General features: G+C 43.9%; 1 protein-coding gene across 2 annotated transcripts in view; it reads left to right on the top strand.

Annotated features, from left to right (window-relative positions):
* The first annotated feature begins 293 nt into the window (after positions 1-293).
* Positions 294-16,841, top strand: part of SCAP (SREBF chaperone) — a 58,058-nt gene continuing 41,510 nt past the window's right edge. Inside the window, exon 1 of one of the 2 annotated variants that reach the window (XM_083579267.1) lies at positions 294-493. The gene's annotated coding sequence lies outside the window, so the exon portion shown is untranslated. The remainder of the gene's footprint in view (positions 494-16,841) is intronic. The other variant, XR_014540450.1, reaches the window with a different exon arrangement.

Raw genomic sequence — 16,841 nt, 5'->3', positions numbered from 1 at the left:
CAGACAACACTGAACTGGATAGACCAATGGGGGTGGCGAGGGAAAGCGTGTTCCTTCCTGGCGCATGCGCGTAGCGATCAAGGGTGACGCACATCCTCCGCGCCGACCTAGGACGCGGACGTGAGGGAAAGGAAGGTGTGGCTTAGCCGGGGGGGGTGGAGCTTGAAGAGAAAGAGGGGCGGGGAAGCGGCGCGTGCGCGTCGTGGTCAGAGTGACGCTCGGCGTCGTGACGTCATTTATCATGCGGGGAGGGGGAGGCAAGTCATATACATCGAGGGGGGCGTGGCTTAGCAGAGAGAGAGGGGGGGCGGAGCGTTTGCGCGCAGGTGCGTCGGAACGGAGCGCGAGGGGCGGGCGCATGCGCGCTGGTGAGGCCTGAGGCGGGGAAAGAGGCGGAGCGGCGGCTGAGGCGGCAGCGCGCGAGAGGAGAGAGAGAGAGAGAGAGAGAGGAGGAAGCCGGCCCTCTTTAAGGTTCCGCTTCCCCGCCGCTCAGGTGAGGTGACGGCCTTCCTCTCGGTGGCGACGCCGCTGAGGGAAGGGGCGAGGGTTTGAGGGGCGCCAGTAGGCCGCGAGGGGGAGGGGGAGGGCGCGGCTTGAGGGGAGGGGGGAGGGGGAGAGGTCAAGCAGGGACTAAGGTGAGCCCTGCGGCTGGATCAGGCCCGAGGGGTGCCCCACCCAGCCCAGCTATCCTGTTCCTGCAGTGGCCGAGCGGGGGAAACCCGCCACAGCGCTTTCCCACAGAATGGGAAGGGGATCCCGAGGGTCATCTAGTCCAACCCCCTTGCAAGGCAGGGATAGATACAGTACAGTGGTACCTCGGGTCAAGTACTTAATTCGTACTGGAGATCTGTTCTTAACCTGAAACTGTTCTTAACCTGAAACACCACTTTAGCTAATGGGGCCTCCCGCTGCCGCCGTGTGATTTCTGTTCTCATCCTGAAGCAAAGTTCTTAACCCGAGGTGCTATTTCTGGGTTAGTGGAGTCTGTAACCCGAAGCATCTGTAACCTGAGGTACCACTGTAGCGGTAGGCGAATGGACCCTCCTATCTCAGACTCAAGCATCAAATTGCCAGACAAGCAAAGGTGCTGTTTAGCAGCAGACAAAGTACATAGGTAGATAGATAAACTTTATTCGCATTAGCCAACGGCCATAGCAACATAAAACAAGCAATATATACAATTAAAAAGACAACAGTGGGTAAAAAGGACAATAAAATGATCAAGATTATCGTTCAGATATTGGCCCTTAATCTCATTGCACCCTCGATAAACCTAACAAGGCAGGGATATGCAGGTGGCCTGTATCCAGATCGGAACTTGGGGTGTTGAACCGCCAAACTTTCTCCCCTCCTGTGATTCCCAGCGACCGGTATTTGGAAACACCGCTGCCTCCAGCTGTGGACGAAGAGCCTTTGGTAGCCCTCTTCTCCTCCTCCATGAACCAACATTTAAAAAGTCATTCAGGTTGTTGGCCCTTGCCCCTTCCTGTGGAAGGGAGTTCCAGAGTTTAACTGTGCGCTGCAAGTCTTTTCTTTTATTTGGCCTTCCTCTTCCAACCTTCAGCTTCCTACAGGAGTGCTAAGGCTTCTTAAGAGTTGAGGGTAGTATATGGTCTGTCCGTTCAATAAAAATATTTACAACAACCCTGTTAGGTGGGTGACATTGCAGGATGTTCCTGCTTCACTTCTCTCCCCACCAGTAAATATCACTAATATATTGTTATACCCTTATGCGCCACCTACCAAGTGAGGTCCATTGCAATATATGGTAACAAAAGGTGATGTGGCACCTTGAAGATTAACGCATTTTATTGTGCCATAAGCTTTCTGATGAATCCACATAAGTACATGCTTTAGCAAAAGGTGTCAACCTTTTTAAGACAGTGCAAGACTTTTTGTTTTTAGTGCCACAGATTAAGCTAGCTAACCCTTCAATGTATGCTAACACAAATCCCTGTAGCTGAAAACTAGCGTGTCATGGAGAAAGGCAGTGGTCTAACTTTCTCTCCACTAGGCAATGATTTATTTAGCTTGCTCTGTGCATGGGTGTGGAGGAGTATTTGAATATCAGGACTTACAGCCCAAACGTGAGAACAAGGCCTCAGGTTACTCAATATGGGGCGAAAACTAGTATAGTCTTCAGTGTGCTCTAGGGATGTAGGAAGGGACAGAGCAGGGCTGTCTGTACTTAATTTGAGGAAGCCCGGTTGGGCCTTACTCATGCATACGTTTGACATTAGGGGTAGGGATGAGAAAAGTATAGAATGGAGGGAACTTTCTAGGTTGGAGGGGCAGAGTGAGCATGGAATGTCATGTTGCTTCTGGCTGGAGTAGAAAGAGGACTCAGCTTTACACACAAGCTTGCCAGGCTATTCTTCTTTTTCAGTGGATGATAATATTTTTTCTGTGGTTTTTTTTTTTTTTTTTTTTTGCTGCCCTTCCTCTTAAAGGAGCCCAGAGAAGTGTAAAAAATACAATTGTTAACACCTAAAACATCTAAAAAGTACAAAACTAAAACAGTATAGCACAAGTGCAGCACTGTCAACGCTGCTAGATTCACATCAGATTTATTTCCGCAAATCCTGAGAAAGCAGGCATGACATCTAAAAGTAAGCAGTGGGTTTGAGTCTGGATTGCCTACTCACAGCAACACTTACTATAGCATTTTCAAGTGTTAATGCTTGCAACAGACCTGTAAAGTATGTTAGTATTATTATCTCCCATACTGTGGAGGGACTGAGGCTGAGGGACAGTTGCTTGCCTAAAGCCACCAAGAGTATTCATGGCAGAGGCAAGCTTTGAACCACAGACATCTTTATTCATAGCTCAGGTTGCTGCTCACTATGCTAAGACGCTTTTCCCTTCAAAGAGATGCTGTGTCTGTTAACAGTGAACAGCTTATTTCGTGATGCTAACAGGAAATGGCTTACTTCATGAAGCAAGTGGTTGCATTAGTATACCTCTACTCTTGAGTCATTACTTTCACCGTCACATTTTCCTAGTGTGTGTTCAGATACATTCCCTGCAACCCTGTGAGTCAGTGAGGGAGAAACTTGGCTTTCAGGAGTATCGGTGTGATTAAGAAAAAAAGTGCACAGGTCTACATGATAGACTTCTTTGCAGTTGTGAAAGCAAATAAGTGGGAGTTTTGGTAATCAGTTACAGTGGTACCTTGGGTTACACACACTTCAGGTTACAGACTCCGCTAACCCAGAAATAGTACCTCGGGTTAAGAACTTTGGTTCAGGATGAGAACAGAAATCGCACAGCAGCGGCGCAGCAGCAGCAGGAGGCCCCATTAGCTAAAGTGGTGCTTCAGGTTAAGAACGGACCTCCAGAACGAATTAAGTTCTTAACGCGAGGTACCATTATGTTTGCCTTTATGTGCCTTCTTATGTAGCCAGGTTTTAGCTGAGTCTAGTCTCTTAATGTGATGTCTAGGTGGTTGTTTTTAAATGTGTAACTTTTTTTTTATGAATTGTTGGTCAGCAATCTAGGGATTTTCTTTTAAAGAGAGGCAGAATAGAAATCTTAAAATTATATATGTTATATATGTCGAGACCTAATTGATGACTTAATTATATTATCCATTAAATAACATGCAAATGTTCGCTTTTGAAATAAACTTCACATCATGTTGCCTTGAGGGCAGATAGAGTGATAACATTTCTCCTTGTAAAAAATGGATCTGGGTTGATGCAATATGAAATCTTCCTGAGGAGAAAGAATGTAGGTCTCAGCTGGTTTGGTTTATGGACAGGAAGTAAGGTTTTAAAAAGGGTTTTTTTGGGTGGGGGTGTGTGTGCACCAGTGTTGTGTAGTATAAGATCATCCTGCTTTGCAGCTGGTAAGCAGGATTATCTGATCCTGCACAGTGCTCCTCCTTCACAAGTGGGAAGCTGATCACAGAGGAGCAGCAACCAGCACTTCACAGGATTGGATCCTCCTGCTTAACAGTCCTGATCCTGTGCAGTGCTGCAGGAAAGCCTCTTGCAAAGCATTACCCACGCTCTACAGGCTTGATGCTGTTTTACGCAGGCATTGGTCCCGCATGGCAGGGGTGTTGAACAGGGTGGAGAGCTATGGCACAGAGTCTACCTTCTCCCAGGAAGACAACCAGGTAGGGCTCAGTCTGGCTCTTCTTCCTGCCCAATGTCCCATCCCCTGACAGCCAGGGATCGCTCTGGGCCCATCCAGCCTGTCTCATAGCAATCCTTGACTGTGTGGTGGGCTCATCCTTGACCCTCTGAATATTCCTGATTTGGCTCAGCGCAGAGCCCTATTACTCACCATGGCAAAACACCAGTAATATACTATAGTCATGAAGCAGTGGTGACAGTTGTTTTGTGGAACATGAAAGGGAAAACCATGTTGCTTCGGTACATGGCAAATCAGTAAAAGTGTGGAAGGGGACCGTGCTATGTGTACATGTCTAGTGTCAGTTCTATAGCTTGTTGCATGCAGGCGATCCTGATTGTGGTATGCATTGCAAGCTGGTTTTGAACTGGGCAGTTGTGGAAAAGCCAGCGGCATTCTCACAATTGCTGCAGTGGCCTTTCCCACAGAAAGTGCTGTTGGCCATATCTGTGATTGCTTTGTTTGCATACTACGGACATGTAGCACTAAGGACTCCCATAGGAAATAATGTATTGCATGAAGCAGGTAGGGAAATGGAAAGAGAGAAATTCTTCGGGAGTTCACAAAAGGAAATTCCCCTTGTTTTCTACCATAATTTCTTTTGTTATCTCAGACAGAAAACTCCATTATCCTCAAGGCTCTTATCTAGTGGAATTTACAACTGTTTTTTGTTTTTGTTTTTTTAAAACCAAGCATAATATGGATTGTTAATCACTAACCTACACTTCCATTGCTGCTATTCAGGGTGGCAGTTCACCAGGGATCACCAGCCTTCTTGGTCCTGAGGGCACATTTGCAAGCCAATTAAAATGTTGTGGGCACCACAACCAAGTGCACACACACTGCAACCTGTTATATTGGTTGCATAGGAATGCTTCTCTCGAGGTGTTGTGGGGCTGGAACCCTGTGGGCTTTAAAATGGCCTCTATGGGGCACACAGATGCCACTCTGGCAACCTTCGCAGTGCATATTAAATTTGTGTTCTGACCTTCATTTAAATATTTATGATGTTTCTATTCTATTCCCCTTAAAGGACAGTACTATGTGTGGGGTGTTGTTGTTTTTTTGAAAAATAGTGATTAGCCATAATTTCGTATGGAAGAGACATGGTGCCGGGCTGGGAAAATGTGGGATAAAAATCAAACCCTTGCTGTGACTCTGCACGATGTCTCAGTCTCTGAGAAATCAATATTTTGGTATGGCAGCACCTACCTGTGCTTTGGAACTGCCTATTAACAGGCAGGCACCCTTGCTAAACTGTTTTAGATCCTTGCTAAAACATATTTATTCCAGTAAGTCTACCCATACATATAACATACGTATGTAAATTTGGTTTTAAAATGTTGCTGATTTTATATGTGTATTATTGATTATTATTTCTTGTGCACTGCCCTGTATATATATATTTGTACATTTTTTGAGGTGGTGGGCCTTTCTTTAGCCAGGGTGGTCCTGGCGATGTAGGGTACTTCTTTATTTATTAAAAAAATTATATACCACTTGATTGCAGAAGAAACCGCAAAGCGGTTTACAAGAAAAAAATTTATGAGTATAATTTTACAACCATACTTTAAAATGTACAGAAAATTAAAACCACAATAGAATAAGCTATAACAATTTAAAACACATCCAAACTTTCTAATCTGAGAAGGGTTGTCTAAATAAGAATGTTCATCAGGCACCGAAAAGAATACAGGGAAGGAATGTATGCACAGCTAAGCATTTGGGCTATTTATTGGATACATTGTTAACTTCATTCAGAGTTCATTATAAGATTGAAAATTTTACTAGATGCTAGGTTTCTCTCAACACCTTACATAGTGAGTCTTTTATTATTGTTGTTATAGATTTATATATACCCTTCCTTTTTCCCTGACGAGGCTCAAGATAAAAACAAGAACCGCTAAAAAAAATAATGTTTCTCCTCTGAGGATTTGTGAGTGAAATCCTGTGTATGAAGTCATTGAGTTGGGTCCAGAGATCAGTGAGTGGAAAGGAAAAAATGCTAATCCAGGACTTGAAAAGTAAGATATTTCAAAGTTTGAGAGCTCTTCCATATGCATAGAGTTTGCATCAGGTGTTGAGCAAGCACAAGGTCTTTGCGTTCGGTCTCATTCATTCTTGCCACAATTCTGTAGCACTTCCCTGAATGGTGGACGTCTTCTGCATGTGGAGTGACATCTTTAGGTTTGAAGCACCTATTCATCTGTCCCAGGAAACAAGTCTTGATTTACAAACTCTTTAATATTTCAGAAATGACTGAAATTACCTAAGCTAAATTAGTGACAAATGCTGTTCAGGTGTATTGGGAACTCTGGAATGCAGCAGAAGTAGTTTGTGAAGTGATGCAGAGATGTTTTTAGTCAATTAGTTATATACTTTATTGGTTAAACCTGCATTTCTCTTGTTCACCCAATGGTGCTCAAGAATCAGATGGCAGTTTGTTTCAAATGGTTTGGCTCTTCATAAGGGGAATTTTGTAAACAACAAAAGTGAATTTGATGGGAATACAAACTATTCTCTTGATTTGTCCTCTTGTTAAAGAAAACTTGTATTATATACAAAATTTCCCTGAAGAAGGACCAGTTGACTCAGAACACATTTGGATTTGTTTCTTGATGAATGAAATTTGTCCACATTTCCTTCAATTTATGCTTCTTTTGGGACCTTCCCTCTTGATGGGGGTCTGTATTTCTGCTCACCACCTTTGTCATGTCAAGGGTGATGATGACAGGATCCTTAACCTTCTCTGTCTTGGAGCTGGGATGGTGGGTGTTTCGTTCACTGGTGTGACTGTTTTTTTAATCATGGACAGGCAAGTCACGACATAGCTATGAGAAGTTACTTGCAGATAAGTTAAAAAAAATATTGCGTGAATTTGTGTCCCTGCCATGCTTAACTAAAATATTGAGTTGTCAGTAAAATGACATCTCCATCTGCCTTGCTGCCGAGCTCTGTTTGATTAGGCCAAAGCTATAGGAAATACGTTCACAACTGGGTGTGCTGTGATGCCATCTCTGACAATTAGCCTGTTGTGTTGCTTTCTTAGATTTCTGCCTCTAACAAAAGCACAGCTAAAAGGCAGCAAGATTAATTTATGTGTCGTTCCATGCCGTATTCACAATAGGAAGCGCTGTGGTTGAGTAAGAACATTCATGTTATGCCTCTTAAGGCTTGAGGGATGGAAGGAAGTGGTCTTTTTCATCTAAGAATCATAGAGTTGGAAGGGGTCCTGTATCTGATCACTCACTTGCTTTTCTTTTTTCCCCTGCCACCTGATCACTTTCCTTATTTTCTTTTTCCTCCCCACTACTTTATCTCCCCATCATTTCTGCCCTCCCTGATCCCTGACCTCAGTACTACTAATCTTTTCTTCATCTCATGAACATCCTCTCTGTCTCTTGCTTCAACTTGCCTTTGCTTGGCCCAGCCCTTGAGTTCTTGTTCTTCGCTCACTCTCAGGTCCTTGCTTGTCATCTCTGGAATTTAACTCTCATTTCATATTTTGCATAGTACTAATTTGCACAGATTCAAAAAACTTCAATATTCTAATACCCCTGTTGTATGTAGGTCCCTAGTTCTGAGCATTTTCTCAACAAAAGGCCAGTTCTTGCACCATTTAATTTTAATTGGGATCAAATACCATAAGGTTAACACTTAAAACCCCTTTTCTTTATATTTACACAAATTGAAATGGTTCTATTTTCAGCTAGCATCCATGCATTGTTATTAATGAACTTATAAAATGGAAATAAAACACCACATTGTTCTGCAGTTTCTGTTCTAGCATCTTCCCTCCCCGCAAAAGTCTCATACATTATGTTATCTTGCTGTGGAATAATATCTGTTATAATTGCAATACCAGTCCACTGAGGCTTCTCAAAACAAGCATTTGGATGAGGTTACTGGCCTAGTAATTTGTAACCATAATGTTCCTTATGCTTTCTAACTATGATAGAGAGGTCTTTGGTAGTAATAGCAGTAGCCTTTCCAGTTGCAGCAACTGAAAATTTTAAATGCTCAGTTCAGTCAGCAGCCAAACTATGATTCAGGAAGCTTAACAGTGGTTGATGTGAATCTGAATTGACACGCCATGGCTTGCAATTCGCCAGCAAATGGAAACTGGAAAGTACATTGTGCTGTTCACTGTTAAACTGTGTTCTAAGACATCCTCTTGGTTTGTGCAGAGTAACTAGTCCTTGTCTTTTGCTTGGCCCTCATCTGCACCCCGGAAAACCCTAGAAACCTTCATGGTGTGATGAAGTTCTGTGGTAGATGTTGAGGGAGTTAAAATGTTAACAGGGAAAGGAATTCTTGATGTAGCTCAAAACTATTGCTTTTTAAGACATCTACCATTTTGCATTTTTCAGTTCATACAGGTATCAACCATCAGTTCATGAAAGGATGAGAGATATTTTTAAACAAGTCAAAATTATAGACACTGTCCTTTTACAGTTTCCTAATTTGGAGTGTGGTAGTGCTTTGGGAATATTTGCAATTGTTGTTCAGCAAACACCTTTGGCACATGTTCTGTGAAACAGTGCTAGAGAAACCATGACTTGTGAGAACGGCTCTGCAAGATCCGTTTTGGTGCTGAATGGTAGTTCTGACTCACATATTAAAACACAGCCTCAAACTTGCAGTAGAACAAAATGTATTGAAATAATAAGAGAAATTTAATGAGAACGCATTATAATCCATGGATTTGCCTTAAGTCTTTTAATTGTTGGGAAACTATTTCCACCTACTATGGAATTGTAGTACTGATTGGATAAAATGCTTAAACTGTGCTGATTCAAAATTTTATTGTTGCAATACTGCAATTCTTTTGGGAAGGAGCCTTTCTCTTCCATTAGGGAGATGATTCTGAAACCTTTTTCTTCTCTCCACCACACATTTTATCTTCTAGAACTGAAGTTGTAATTTGAGGTGTTAGTTACATCATCTTTGTAGGTGAACTCCCTAGCTACTTCTGCTGCTGCTATATGAATAAACAAAGAGAGGTTCATGAGTAGTTCAGTTATTGAGAACTTTACATTTGCATTGTTCGTTTTGTTTAATGTTATGGCCAAGATTGTATTGCTGTTGGTTCACTGCTGTTTTTCAAAGCCCACAGCAGCTCCATCACTGCCTTGTGCAGTGGGGTTTGGTATTAAATCTTACTTGGTTAATGATGGAAGAATGCAAGGTAGCTCAGAACCTGCCAGCAAAACCTGCATTAAAAAGGATAGTGCAGTTGAGCTTCAGTGTTACTGCTTCTTTTCTCCCAATCAGCAATAACAGGTTAGAATTTACTTTCCCGTGTGTGTTCCTGCTTTATTACAAGGGAGCAAGTGAGAGCTGCACTACCTTTTTCTTTCTGTGGACCTTGCTTCATTTCATAGAACCATAGAGTCATCTAGTCCAACCCCCTGTAATGCGGGAATCTCAACTAAAGCATCCAACCTCTGCTTAAAAGCCTCCTGTGAAGAAGAGTTTATTGCTGGATTTTTTATTTAGTTCAATATTTCCTTCCTCTCCCCTCTGTCATCTTCTGTCCTTAGTATTCTAATCTAAGGGTGTCACTAGATAGAACAGATGCTTGAGAGTCCCATGGACTGCAAGAAGATCAAACCTCTCCATTCTGAAGGAAATCAGCCCTGAGTGCTCACTGGAAGGACAGATCCTGAAGCTGAGGCTCCAGTACTTTGGCCACCTCATGAGAAGAGAAGACTCCCTGGAAAAGACCCTGATGTTGGGAAAGATGGAGGGCACAAGGAGAAGGGGATGACAGAGGATGAGATGGCTGGACAGTGTTCTCGAAGCTACCAGCATGAGTTTGACCAAACTGCGGGAGGCAGTGGAAGACAGGGGTGCCTGGCGTGCTCTGGTCCAGGGGGTCACGAAGAGTCGAACACGACTAAACGACTAAACAAAGATAGAACAGAACACATACTACAGAGAACAAACCACAGTGCTGAGAGGTCTTGAAGTTCAAATTCTTGAACTGGTCAGCCAGGATTTGCAAAGATCGTCCGGCTTCCAGTGACAAGTGCTTCAGTTATGACCATAGGAGGGGCTCTGTTCTCACTTTGCTTTTGTGTGCACCTATATATTGCAAGGGCACAGTTCTTCCCATGAGAACGAAAAAGGAGAACAGTGGTGTATTGGTCTTACTGAGTTCACTCTGTTACCATACTCACAAAGTGGGGTCATTGTTCAGTTCACAGTCTTGGTCTTCAAAACCGAACTTTTTCTCTAGGAAACTGACTTGCGCAGCAATTTTCAAGTGGAGCTAACCTTAAGCTGAGAACTCATGAGAATGCCCCAACGTTTGCTGAAGGAATTAGGGCAGCTAAGACTTACTAGTTCTTAAGTCATCTTTTTATTGTTAGTATGGAGACATCTGAAGAGGGGCGGTTGTGACAGGTGTTGCTTCATGGATTTATTTTGGTAAGGCATAGGGCTAAGTGGGCAACAGTGAACTTTATATGGTGACTGTTTCAATGATATGGAGATTAACTGCTCCAAGTTAATCCCTAGGATTAATCCCAAGGAGTGAGAATGAGGTGCTGATGGGTCACCTTACTTAGTGTTTGTGCGGAGGGTTTGATTCTGATGATCAGATCGCCTATGAGTACCGAATGGATGCCTGGAGTATGTAGGAGATTGCTGGTGTCTGCTTAACTAATGTAGTGAAAATCCTATTTCAAAGTACAACTCTTTTGCCTTTCTATGCGATGATGATCTTGGGGATGGTTATTTAACGGGCAGGGTTATCTGTGACAACTCTCCTGCAAGAAAAGTTACAAAGTTTGTGGCCATTTAGTTTTGGGAAAAGCGGAATAAGGGAGGACATGATAAGAGGTGCATAAAATTATATAGTGTTGAGAAAGTAGATAGAGACATTTCACACCCACCTTCCCACCCCCCACACCATAATACTGTACTAGACTCTGGGACCATCCCAGTGAAACTGAAAGGGTCAGGATAGACAAAAAGTATTTCTTTGCACAGTGCATAGGAATTTGTTACCCCAAGATGCCCCTGACTTGTATGGTCTGAAAGGGATTTAGACAAATTCAGAATGAAAGGGTAAGGTTATCATGAATTATATGCTACCCTCTTTACCCTTTGCCTAGTACCTGTGTTTATAGAAACAAGTGTTTTATTTTGTGTGAAATTTCACATGATATTGACAAACATCAGGGGTCTCTCTTCCTGCCTGTTATATGATGCAGACATTGTGAAATTGTATTGCCAGAGAGAGTAGCCTGGAGTCTCATTTCTCTCTTCCTTGTTTTTCTCCTTTAACTCTCCTCAGATCACTTTTGATAACTTCAAGCCAAATACTTCTCCATTCTCGTATTTCACTTAACTTGATTGCATTTTAAAGGAATAAACCAGCTGCTTTCTTGTTTTGCCCTTTTCCCAAGTGAGTGAAGCAAATTAGCAAATTACACCTTTGCAGCTTCAACGCTACAATTTTGTTTTCAAACATTGAGATGAAATATTCAGATAAGCACCAGCAAAGTACTGAACTCATCTAGAGTTACTGTCTCTAGCAACATAACAAAAAGCTAAAGTTCTCGGGAGGAAGGGTGGGATCTAAATTTAATAAAATTCAGGAACGCTATGGATTGCCTTCAGCAATTTTTGTTGACAGGGTAGACTTCTCAGTATTGAAACTGGATGACTTAATTGTAACAGACGTGCCATTGCTCCACTCTGCGAGTGGAGGCCACCGTGGGTGATGTCAAGGCCTACCCTCTGCAGGCCGCCACAAACCCTTCTTCCTCCTTGCTCTGGCCACTCTAGCAGGAAGAAGCGGGGAACCCCATGGCACTGAAGCAAGCAAGCAGGGAGAGAGAGGGCATGGTGGGGGGAAGCCAGGTCTTGGCATAAGGGTATCACTGCAAAGAGGAGGAAGAGGAAGAACAACGACAGGGCGGCTGGGGGGGGGCTCTCCATTGCCCAGGCACCCAGGGATGGCGGGGGCAGCCCGGCTGCCAGCCTATGGATGGGAGACATGAGTAAAGGAAGGGTGAATGGGCTGCGGCAGAGGAATTGCCAAGCAAGAACATTTGCCAAGTGAGATCATGTGCAGTTGATATTTGAACTTGGGTATCCTCTTTATCCATCTCCCTTATTAGACCATATTTGTTTACCTGAGCGTGGTAGCAAGGTAAATAAGTCACAAAAGATAGTAGCTGCACATTTTGCACTAGTCTGCTAAGAATTCAGTAGCCTGTGTTTCCACATTAGCTATGATGAATAAGCCTCTTCTCTGCAGTCAGCAAGGATGCACAGGCAAGTAAAAAATGATTACTTTCTGTCAAGCTGACTGGTGGAGGAAGGACAGAGTGATTTGTCCCCACTCTGTCAGCTCCATGCAAGTTGTGGTGGAAGAGACTTTCTTCCTTTAACTAGCACAGATGAGAAGTGAGCTTTCAGAGGATAGTTGGAATGATCTTTCCCTTCCCCACCAGCTCACTCTACTGCATGGAATTCCTGGTCGCCTATGGCCACCAGGTGAGTTGTTGAATTCAAGGCTAAGGTAACTTACTTCATGTGGAATCATCAGTGCTTTGCTTTTAGGGATTATTATGGGGCAGCAGGCAGGTGGCTAGCAAGCAAGAAAGTTAAGTGTGAATGGGCAACAAAATGGAAAATGAGGTTTAGTGTAAATAAGGGGCTAGTCAGCCATAATGCTAAACCATGGTTTAGCGTTACAAGCTTCTGGTTGGCGCACACCCTTCTTCAGCTTTCTTACTCTTCACAAGTAGAAACCATAAAGTTGGCTCTTACAAGCCATAGTTTTTCAGACCATGCGAAAATTTGGTACCAGACCACAAGCATGACAACTTCAACTGTAGTTAGGTTTGGTTAGGGGTATTCTACTTTCACCTGCCATTTCCCCATTGCTGCACTAATAGAGCGGTTCATATCCTAACTATATGGTGCTTTAATAATAATAATAATAATAATAATAATAATAATAATAATACCCACCTCAGGTCCCTTGAGGCATCCAAAGGCCAAATTTAATAGACTTCCAAAGGGCAGGAGCCAAGGGTGCAGCCAATGAGAACAACTATTTTTATTTCCTTGCTTTGTTTGTATATGATGTGTGAAAGCCACTTATTGACTAGCTGCTGTTCACTGGCCATTTAGTTTGCAGGGAGCTATTGGCTGCATTTTAGCTGTGATCTGAAGTTTCCTTATTTGGGAGAAGACCTACTGAGCTCAAAGGGACTTCTTATTCATTGTGTGTAAGAGTGGGCATTGTTTTGCATCCTGACTTGGGTGGTGTTCTGCCCCTTTATTCTAAGGGTGGAGTGTGCAGAAGGCAGATCTGCATGACTTTCTCTAGATATGACAAGGTTCTCAAATGCCCACTCATTTTTCAGTAGGGACAGTTAAAAGGCTCCTGTCTTCCCAGATCAGTCTGCTGAAATGAAGAAAGCATGGGGAAAGTGCTGTGAGCTCGGTTCTGGGATTGAAAACAAATTCCTGGGCTGAGGATGTGCTCAGAATCGTCCTGCGAATTGTCTGACTTTGGTTCGTGGACCATGGGATTCCAGTGACAAGTAGATCTCACAAGCCTGAATTTCACCCAGCTGTATTCTCAGGCCTCCTGTATTATATAGCCTGTTCTCTTCTCCCAGGCTTTTAATCTCATCTGTCTTTACAGTCAGTCAGTATTTTTCACAGAAAATGTAACACATTTGCTTAGGAATTTCAGCTTTGCTTGGTGGTATTGGAGTAATGTTACGAGATACTCACTGGTTTCCATAGCTTGTTGGTTGGCATCTTGTCTTGGTAGACAGTGGAGGAGTGTGCCTTTGGGGGTGAAGTCAAATCGTCAGAGATACACAGCGCCTGCTGTGGCTGAAGAGACTGATATGGGAGAGACATGTTTAGTTGCAGGTGGGGCAGAGGAAGGTGTCAGGTGGTGCTGAAGCAGGCGTACCATGGCATTTCTGCGCTCCTCCCAGTGGTCATTCCTCCTCTGGTCACTGCTACGGATACAGGAGCTGACTAATTATCTCCAGGCAAAGGGATTTCTACATGGCACAGTTGATGTTGCCAGCCTTCATGTAACGTTTGATGACCCCTTTGTAGCACAGAGTTGGTCTGCCAATGGGCCTGGTGCCTGAAGCCAGCTCCCGATAGAACACGTCTTTGAGGATCCTGCCATTTCCCATTCTGTGGACACCAGCAAGCTGACATAGATGTCACTAAGACAGGAATGCGAACATGCTGGAAATGTGGACTTGGGAGAGCACATCTCTATTTGAGACGCTGTCCTGCCATGTGAAGCCTCAAGTCTGTCTAACACAGCGCATGTGGAAGGCTTTGCTCCTGGCAGGTTGCCCATAAAGCAGTGAGCTCAACACACAAGCATGTTAGACCTTCATCTTGGTACTGATCGTTATCATTGCATTCACCCTTTTGGAGAGGCAAGCTCTCAGTTTCTGTCATCTTGGGAGTAGCAATTGCTGTTTGATAACAGAGGGGGAACAAGTAGTACTCTTGATGAGATCTATAATCAAGGCTGTTTCAGCACTAAGCACCAAATCACACTATTGTGTTGTTGCATCATTGGCTGGTTTGGTTTCAGTTCTTCTGCTGGGTAATCCGTTGATAAGCTGTTAAGACGCTGAGCCTTTTAAGACCCAGGTAAAAGGCCACACATGTGACAATACCTTGTCTAAACGTGGCCTAGTAGAAACTGGAAAAATCAACACCTTCATTACCCATGTCCCAAAAACCTCAAATTGATCTCTTGATCCCTGACCTTGTCCAGGTTTATTCTAAAAATAATAATAATTCTAAAATAAAAGCTGCTTTCTTCTGAGTCAGACCGTTGTCATGCCCGGGGTCATTGGTTCTGAGTGGGAGCATCTCTGTGGGGTCCCAGGCAGAGGAATATGTTTCCCAGAATACTTTAAACTTGAGTTTCTGGGAATCAAGGCCTGGGGCATCTTACCGCTGACGAATGGCTTCCTCACCAGCTGGCCTTCAGAGGTACCCAAGGCTCCGCTGCGAATATTACCTAAAGTTCTCTGGCTTCATCCAGCTCTACATGTCTGTACAACTTGTTACTTTCAGGGTCTTTCAGATCTACACAACAAACATAGGAACAGCAAATGTGTTGACAAATAAGGGGGTGCTTCGTTTCTGAATTCTCTTTCTGGTGCATTTTACAACCTTGTTATATGATTGGGGTGTTACCATGTTTGTGTGATGTTGCTTCACGCGGAATTATCCAACACCCTATCAGAATATGATGGTGGAAATAAAGGAACATTGTGTGCTTACACTATCTGAAAATACAATATGCTTACTAACATGTAATATAGTTACAATAAAAAATTATTATTTATACCCCGCCCATCTGGCTGGGTTTCCCCAGCCACTCTGGGCGGCTTCCAACTGAATATTAAAAACAATACAGCATCAGACATTAAAAACTTCCCTAAACAGGGCCGCCTTCAGTTCTCTTTTAAAAGTAGAATAGTTGTTTATTGTCTTGACAACTGCTAGGAGGGCGTTCCGCAGGGCAGGCACCACTACTGAGAAGGCCCTCTGCCTGGTTCCCTGTAACCTCACTTCTCGCAGCGAGGGAACTGCCAGAAGGCCCTCAGCGCTGGACCTCAGTGTCCGGGCTGGATGATGGGGGTGGAGATGCTCCTTCAGGTATACAGGACCGAGGCCATTTAGGGCTTTAAAGGTCAGCACCAACACTTTGAATTGTGCTCGGAAATGTACTGTAGCATGCTATGGTTTTTTGTTTTTGTTTTAAAGTGGAGGGAGTGGGAAATATAGATAATCAGCATGTGTTGTGAAGGAGAGTACAGTGGTGCCTCGCAAGACGAAAAGAATCAGTTCCGCGAGTCTCTTCGTCTTGCGGTTTTTTCGTCTTACGAAGCAAGCCCATTAGCGGATTAGCGCTATTAGCGGCTTAGCGGGCTTAGCGGATCAGCTGATAAGCGGCTTAGTGGCTTAGCGGATCAGCTGATAAGCGGCTTAGCGATCAGCTGTTAAGCGGCTTAGTGGCTTAGCGGATCAGCTGATAAGCGGCTTAGCGATCAGCTGTTAAGCGGCTTAGCGGATCAGCTGATAAGCGGCTTAGCGATCAGCTGTTTAGCGGCTTAGCGGATCAGCTGATAAGCGGCTTAGCGGCTTGGGAAAAAGGGGGGGGGAGGAAAAAACCCCCGCAGGAACTCGCAAGACATTTTCGTCTTGCGAAGCAAGCCCATAGGAAATTCGTTTTGCGAAGCACCTCCAAAACGGAAAACCCTTTCGTCTAGCGGGTTTTCCGTCTTGCGAGGCATTCGTCTTGCGGAGCACCACTGTATGTGGATGATGCCTTCTGCTTCCTGGTCTTTGCTACCTGCTATCTTAATCAGTGAATTCATCATGCGAAAGGCTGGGCTGGATGAATCCCTAGCCGGAATTAAGATTGCCGGAAGAAATATCAACAACCTCAGATATGCAGATGACACAACCTTGATGGCAGAAAGTGAGGAGGAATTAAAGAACCTTTTAATGAGGGTGAAAGAGGAGAGCGCAAAATATGGTCTGAAGCTCAACATCAAAAAAACGAAGATCATGGCCACTGGTCCCATCACCTCCTGGCAAATAGAAGGGGAAGAAATGGAGGCAGTGAGAGATTTTACTTTCTTTGGCTCCATGATCACTGCAGATGGTGACAGCAG

This window comes from Podarcis filfolensis, assembly GCF_964270895.1.
Source record: "Podarcis filfolensis genome assembly, chromosome: 12".
NCBI classification, from domain to species: domain Eukaryota; kingdom Metazoa; phylum Chordata; class Lepidosauria; order Squamata; family Lacertidae; genus Podarcis; species Podarcis filfolensis.
Note: the sequence above shows the minus strand (reverse complement) of the source record. Positions and strands in the feature narration are given on the sequence as shown.